At 42.0% G+C, this 7,976-nt stretch overlaps 1 protein-coding gene and 1 pseudogene across 3 annotated transcripts in view; one reads left to right on the top strand and one right to left on the bottom strand.

Moving 5' to 3' along the window:
- The window catches only part of NUDCD3 (NudC domain containing 3), a 124,715-nt gene that overhangs the window by 23,125 nt on the left and 93,614 nt on the right, over window positions 1-7,976 (bottom strand). The window lies entirely within an intron of this gene.
- On the top strand, window positions 4,582-5,665 carry LOC105979096 (annotated as a pseudogene).

Raw genomic sequence — 7,976 nt, 5'->3', positions numbered from 1 at the left:
CAAAAGGAGCATAGGGAAAAAGCTACTATGTGCATATACTCCTGGGGTGAGGTCCAGGTACTATGGCAGGGGTCAAGCCTAACCCAGGGATACATATGGCAGCCAACTAAAAAGGATGGGGGTGGGGGGAGAAAAAAGACAGAGGTAGTGGTGGAACAGGGCACTAACCCACCCAGGGGGAAGGTATTGTTTATATCTCCAGAAGAAAAGGAGAGAGGGACCGGACTTCAACCTGGTGCGCCAAGGTGTGAATACAACATACCACCATGAAGCAGGGAGCCAACAGAGAGGTCTGTAGGACCAGCCCCAATTCCAACTACGTGGACCCCCCATCCCCAGAAGAATGCACTTCAGAGAACAGCACTGAAGTTACAGCTCAGGCAGAGGGGCACGTCTGATCAGGAGCAAATGAAGAGGGAAGGGAAGAGAGTGGAACACATATAGCCCAACAAGCCCCGAGAACAATATTCTGGCTCAGAACAGCCAATGTACATTGAGGACCATAAGGCTTGCCCCACCAAGAGACAGATGCCCCTCATTGACCCAGAGCACTACGGAGGACAGCACTAGACCCATGGTGTGGGAGTTGTCCCCGATCCCACCCCACCACATTGGGTGCAACACTAAGGGTGTGCAGCAGAGCAGCAGGGAGGGCAAAGCAACAAAGTCCCCAAAGAATACCAAAAATAGACTTTGGGACCAGGGCATGGCACCCCATCAGACTCAACTGGAAAACATTCATAAAGGTCAACAGACAGACCTGGAACTATAGGCTCTTCTTTTTTTGCTTTTGGTTTTGTTGATGCTTTGGTTTTTGTTTTATTTTGTTGTTTTGTTTTACTCTGTCTTGTTTGTGCTTATTGTTGTCTCTGCATGTCTATCTAGATAAGATAGGTGGGATAAACAATTGAAAGAAAAAACAACTGGACCAAAGGTTCCAGGGGGTGGGGTGGGGGTTGAGGGGGTGGTAGGGTACAGGAAGGGGAGTGCCAACAAACCCAGGGACAGGGGAACAGCAAGTGATCTAAGATTGATGGTGAGGAGGGTGTAGGATACCTGGTGGGGCTTGATCAAGGGCAATGTAGCTGAGAGGAATTACTGAATTCCGAATGAAGGCCAACCATGAGTGTGGGACAAAAGGAAAGAAAGTCAAAGGAAATGAAGGAAAGAATTAGGAGGCAAAGGACATTTACAGAGGTCTAAATACCGGCACGTATATATATAAATACATTTATATATAAAGATAGGAGAATAGAGCTATGTACATATATTTATTTGTTAAGTATTAAGACAGCAGATGGACATTGGGCCTCTACTCAAGTACTCCCTCAATGCAAGAAAACTTTGTTCGACTAACCTGGCACTCTATGATGCTCACCTTCCCTGATACAATCCCTGAAGACAAAATGGGTGCATAAGCAAATGTGGTGAAGAAAGCTGTTGCTGCCCAGCTATCAAAAGATTTAGTGCCTGGGATCTTAAAGGCCTGAAGATAAACAAGCAGCCATCTAGCTTCAAGAAGCAACAAAGCCCACATGCTAGAAGCACACCAGCCTGTGCCTGATCATGAGGTGATGATGGGATCAGGTATCAGGCATCAAAGACCCAAAACAAAACCGAAAAATCACATCAATGTGAATGAGGGTGTGGTAGTCACCTAATCTGGTGTCAATTTAAGGATTAAGAGTGTAGGGGTGGAGTCTAGGCTGTCAATCTGGAGATAGGCAATGAGACTTCTGTGGGCATGGCCTTCTCCTGAGAATTCTGGGAAATCTGGTACTTCTTCCTTGGAGGTGGAAGACACCTCTCTCCCTCTCTCTTTCTCTTTCTGCTACTCCCTGGGAGACATTGCAGAATACAAGCCACATGGATGCAACCAGACCTCGGAAGCCAGAGAAGCCACGTAGAGACCCCTGCCAGCACTAAGATGCTTACAACACCACTGGATCCAAAGACTTTCTACCCACTGGCCTGTGAGCATCCTGCATTCGGCATAATTGCATGTGTCTTGTGAGTCTGAAGACTTTATGGATTGCTGTCAGACATATGAGCTAATGTCGGACTTATGGACTTGATCTGACTGGGCTGGGATGTTTTCTCAATGTTCAATTGCTCTTGTATATAAACCTCTCCCTTATACACATATGTGTGTCCGTGGATTTGTTTCCTTAGTCTACCCAGACTAACACATTATGGTACCCTGGGAGTGGTGTAGTGGAGAAACAAATCATAAAAATGGAAAGTAGATGTTTGTTTGATTTCTGCCTCATAGTAGTGTTTCTTCTTTGGCTAGCCAGAAGTCAGATATATCCTTGCAGTTTACTGAATTGTTTTCTGGAAAGAATATGGGAAGTTAAAGTATTGATAATTATGTTTGGTTGTAGTCTTTGGTTATTCCTGTGTGAAATGGCAAAAATGAATATGTGTAATGTATACTTTGAGCTCAGGGGTATAAATCTGTTTGAATGTCTCAGAAACCATGCTGCTTAAGAAAAATGGCTGACAGAAAGCATGGATCTGCTTTGATGCCTTCAGAGACCTAATTCATATTTTTGCATAAATAGAATAGTTTAGATAAGCTAAATAAGGATTGAACATGACTGTTTTAAGAATTGAGTTTAGTATCTAATTCTATGTTGTTTATACTGATTTACAATGCTTATTATTGTACATATTTGCCTCAAACCATTAATTGGATCATTAGATGGGTTTAGGACACACCAGCAGAGAAGTCTCTGAGAAGATAAGCCCCACCCACTACTTTGGAGTACTCAAGACCTTTGCATTCCAAGACCTTTGCATTCCAAGAGACTTGCCTGGGGACAAGATCAACAGATTGAAGGTTAAAAAAAATAAAAAAGGAACTCTTTAGATTTGAAGTTTGAACTCTAGTGGTCTTTGTCAGAAGCTGGGGCAGGCTGAGATGCTTGCTAGGTGACCACCTGGATCTACTTGTTGAGTGGAAGTGGGAGAAATGCAGCAATAAAGAGATGGGTTGAGTCTGGTCACTGACACCTGTGGACTTGGTTCACAGGAACTAGAGGAGAAGACAAGAGCAGGTTGACTGGTCTGAAGTTCATGACCTAGCACAAGGGGGCTAGGGTTGTTGAGAATTTGTGATGGGGCCATGGTCTAAAGGGAAGGTGACCAATGGACACCTGGTGAGGCTGAGAGGCAGCCCACATTGAGTTGACCAGAACCCAACCGTAGGAAGAGATTTTTGAGCCTGTGTGAACTGGTGCATATTGCTGTTGACTTTATGGATGGCCTGTCCTGATTTGACTTTGCTTATTGTCGATGCGGATTTCACAAGGTTCCAACTGGAATGAAGTTCTTCACATTGAAAAATATGATTGTCTCCTCAGAGGACTGGGTTGATGTAAGTGAGCAATAGAGAAATTGGATACCCAAAATTGGGTATCCAAAAGGCATGAAGTGGTTGGCTTACAAACTTTCAGAGATGGGGGAATATATTCAGAGGATTAAAGGATCAAAGTGTAGGTGTTACTTAACTGCAATTGTTAGGCATCGGATAGTGTTTGTTTTGGTCACTTATAGAATGTTATGTTTAAATGAGTGTGGCACATATTGAATTGTATGCTTTTCAGTTTTATCCTATTAGGTACAGATATGATTTTATTATTGTTTGAAAATTATATATGGCTAAAGAGTTATGTGAAAGTGTTAAATTGACAAGGGGCGGCCTATGGTAGTCACCTAGTCTGGTGTCAATGTAAGGATTAAGAGTGTAGGGGTGGAGTCTAGGCTGCCAATCTGGAGACAGCCAATGGGACTTCTGTGGGCCTGGCCTTCTCCTGAGAATTCTGGGAAGTCTGGAACTTCTTCCTTGGCAGAAGACACCTCTCTCTCTCTGCTACTCCTGGGAGACATTGCAGAAGGCTACCCAGACTAACTCTAGTCTACCCAGACTAACACAGAAGGGGAGTGCAGAATCAAGACCCAAAGCCCATCTGTAGACAATTGGACATCCCCTTACAGAAGAGTCACAAGGAAGAGACGAGCCAGTCAGGGTGCAGTATAGCACCGACGAAACATACAACTTTTCTCTGGTTCTTTCATGCTCCCCACCACACACTATCATGACTCCAATTCTACCTTACAAATCCGGCTATACCAGAGCATGTACACTGGTACACATAAGAGCTCGCAACACAGAGACTCCAGGACATATGAACCCCTCAGGACCAATAATGAGAGTAGTATTACCAGAAGGGTAAGAGAAGGTGGGGGAAGTAAGGGGGAACCGATCACAATGATTGACATATAACACCCTCCCAGGGGGATGGACAGACAACAGAAATGTTGGTGAAGGGAGATACTGCTCAGTGTAAGACAAGAAAAAAAATTATAAATTATCAAGGGTTCATGAGGGAGGGATGAAAAAAATGAGGAGCACTCAAGTAGAAAGAAAATGTTTTAAAAATGATGATGGCAACATATGTACAAATATGCTTGACACAATGGATATAAGTATGGAGTGTAATAAGAGCTGTAAGAAAAAAAAAAAGCTGTAAGAGCCCCCAATAAAATGATTTTAAAAATTCACAATGTCAAGATCAAATGAAAAAGTATTTGATATGCAAGGAGGAACCAGAAAACCATGACCCAGAGCTAGAAGCAAAAGCAGTTCATCAAAAAATCTCCAAAATGACAGAATATGGAATTAGCAAACAAGACCTTGAAAGGTAAGATTTTAAATGGGTCTGTATAGAGATGAAAAATATAATATCCAAAATAGAAACTTAATGGACAGAATCATCTGATTCGAAACTATAGAAGAAAAATATCAATGAATTTGAAGAAACTGCAATATAAATAAAAAGAAAAAAGAAGGCGAACAGAGCCATCGTGACCTTGTTTATGTTAGTATAACATGAAGGTAAACAGTTCCCCCAAAAGGATCAGGATTGAAAATAATAAAATAGATATTGATGAAATACAAACTGGATGAAAACTTTCCTATCCATAGATTCAATTATAAGCCCAATGAACTCCAAACTGGCAACCCCAGAAAAATATACACACCAAATTAAGCAGAACCTTTTAACATGTATAGAAAGGAGACGCATTAAATACAACAGAGTAAATACAGAAGTAGACATAGCATTAATTGAAACAAGCCCAAAAGAGCCAAAGCATAGCCTTGCATAAAGACCATCTGAGTTTAGACACCATCACAAGAACAAAAGTGACATACTGGTTTTCTGTCCTGTTCTGGTGCTGAAGATGTGGTGGGTCCTCTGGTACAAAATCCTGCATTCCCCTGCCTCTTCCCGTAGGAGCCATGATCAACCGTGCTAACAACCCAGGGACCCAAAACATCTATATATCATCTCTGTGAAGGAGACCGAGGGGCGACTGAACAGACTACTCAATGCTAGTGTGGGTGACATGTTGATGGCCTGTCAAGAAAGAGAAACCAGAGCTCAGAAAGGGAGGGCATCCTACAGTGCTAATCCAAGCCTGGTGACGAGAGCCAGGCCAGAGGAAAGATGGTGCTGCATTCCTTTACTTTGGAGATCATGTGGAGGTCATAATAAACAATCAAGAAGAGATCAAAGCTGCTGCCCTCGTGGGACCAGTTGCAAAGAAGGGTGCAGACTGGTGGGCCAGGATTACATCCCATGCTGGCTGCACTGCATGACTCTCCAGCGTATTTGTAAAAACAATGACGTTAAGAATTATTTGTACACAGAAAGAAAAAGAAAAAACTTAGAAGGGTTGTGCATGACCTCAAGAACATCATACATGACGAAAGTTTTAAAAAAGCATTAAAAGATAGGAAGGAATGATGATGGCAACAAATGTACAGGTGTGCTTGACACAATGGATGGATGGATGGATGGATTGTGATGAGAGTTGTACGAGCCCCCAATAAAACGATTTTTAAAAAAAAGATAGGAAGGAAGGAAGGAAAAGACCAAAATGAATTTTAGAACTCTGAATCTTGCTCTTCCTCAGAGAAAAGCTAAAGTACTGAGAAGAAATGAAGTAAAAAAGTGAACATTAGATTTCAAAGTGTGGTTCAAAAATACATGGCAATGTATGGTGTATTGTGTAAAACCCTGGGGTTAGAACACTAACAAGGAAGAGCACGATCAGCATTTCTCAAGCTGAAAGAATTGAAAAGTTAAGCCTTAAATTAAGCACTATTTACACATTCTATGGGCAAAAAGGAAGGAAGGAATACAAAATCACTGTCCCAAAAAGAACTGCTGGAGTAGGGAAGAAACCAGAACCACAGAGAACAAAGGGCTCCCTGAGGCTACCGCCCGGCCAGGCATCCTTTACACCCAGAACTGGTCTAGGCTGAAGGGCAGAGTTGCACACAAACGAAGATATTACCTGTAAGACTGGTGCTCTACTTAAATACCATCAGTATGTGACTAAAAGGGTCACAAGTACTCGAAAGCAAAGGGGGCAAGGAAATTATAGTACTGGAAAGGAAACAAACGGAAATAGCCAAAAAGAAAATGTTGGCACATTGTGATGCCTGAAACTAATGTAGAAAATATTCTTAGAGGCAAATTCATAAAGACAGAAAGAGGAAATTAGGATTACTAGGGTCTGGGAGGAGGAACAGAAAACTATTGCTAAATGAGCACTCAGCTTGTTTGGGGCAATGATGGTTTTAGAAAGTAGTAGTGGCTGTAGTATGTAATTAATGTGACTGAATGGTATGCTTTAAAGGGTTAAAACAGAGTATTTTATGTCATATGAGGGGGTACCAAAAAAACAAACAGGGTTGGAAAGAGGAAACCGATTACAAGGATCTATATGTGACCTCCTCCCTGGGGAACGGACAACAGAAAAGTGGGTGAAGGGAGATGTCGGACAGGGCAAGATATGACAAAACAATAATTTATAAATTATCAAGGGCTCATGAGGGAGGGGAAAAAATGAGGACCTCATGCCGGGGGCTTAAGTGGAGAGAAAATGTTTTGAGAATGATGAGGGCAATGAATGTACAAATGTGCTTTACACAATTGATGTGTGTATGGATTGTGATAAGAGTCGTATGAGCCCCTAATAAAACGATTAAAAAAACCCCCAGAATTGTACTGGGTAGAGTGGAGTTTTCATAGTATGCATTTTTCCCACTAGGCGAGCATCAAGCAACTCCCTCTGAGCTAGTGCACCCAGTGGCTTTGCCTGGGAAGGTTCGCTCTGGTCAGTGAATTTTTCTGTAGAAGCAGTTTCGCTTGAGCATCACTTTTCATGATGGCCAATTTAGGAGAACAGCATGTGGCTGAGAAATTTTGTTTCCTGCTCGGGAAAAATGCCACTGAAACTGTTATGATGTTGAACACAGCTTACAAGGAAAGCATCAGGGGGAAAACTCACGTGTATGAGTGGTTTTCTCATTTCAAAAAAACTGAAATGTTGATTGATGACAAACCTCGTTCTGGATGTCTGTCAACTTCCCAAACTGATGAAAATGTCAACTCATAGTGAATTTGGAGTTCGTTCCACCAGCTCAGACTGTTAATCAAGCTTTCTATTTAGAGGCTCTGAAAAGATTGTGTAACAGTTTATGATAAAAAAGGTCTGAATTGTCTGACAGATGGGGGACTGGTTTTGCCACCATGACAATGCACCTACTCACACAGTCTATCTCAGTGTGCCAGTTTTGGGCAAAAAAAAATCATGCTTCTCTTGCCCCACACATCTTTCTCACCTGACCTCATTCCATGCGACTTCTTTTTTTTTTCCATGAATGAAGAAGGACATGGAAGGACAAGGATTTGAGAAATACAAGAGGGGAAGAAAAATACGAGGGAGGTGTTGTCAGCCATCCAAACAGATGAGTTTGAAAATGTTACCAAGAATGGAATTGCAGATTTGACAAAACTTATTAAGGTTAGTGCAGAATACTTTGAAGGTGAGAAGGTTGTTTTATAAAAAATAATTTAATTCATACCTTTGGGAAAAAATTCCAGATTTGGGGGGGGGGG

The sequence above is a fragment of the Echinops telfairi genome, unplaced genomic scaffold (genome assembly GCF_000313985.2).
Source record: "Echinops telfairi isolate 266 unplaced genomic scaffold, ASM31398v2 ScPeMD7_7;HRSCAF=31, whole genome shotgun sequence".
NCBI lineage: Eukaryota > Metazoa > Chordata > Mammalia > Afrosoricida > Tenrecidae > Echinops > Echinops telfairi.
The sequence above is the reverse complement of the archived record's forward strand: the minus strand, read 5'-3'. Positions and strand labels throughout refer to the sequence as shown.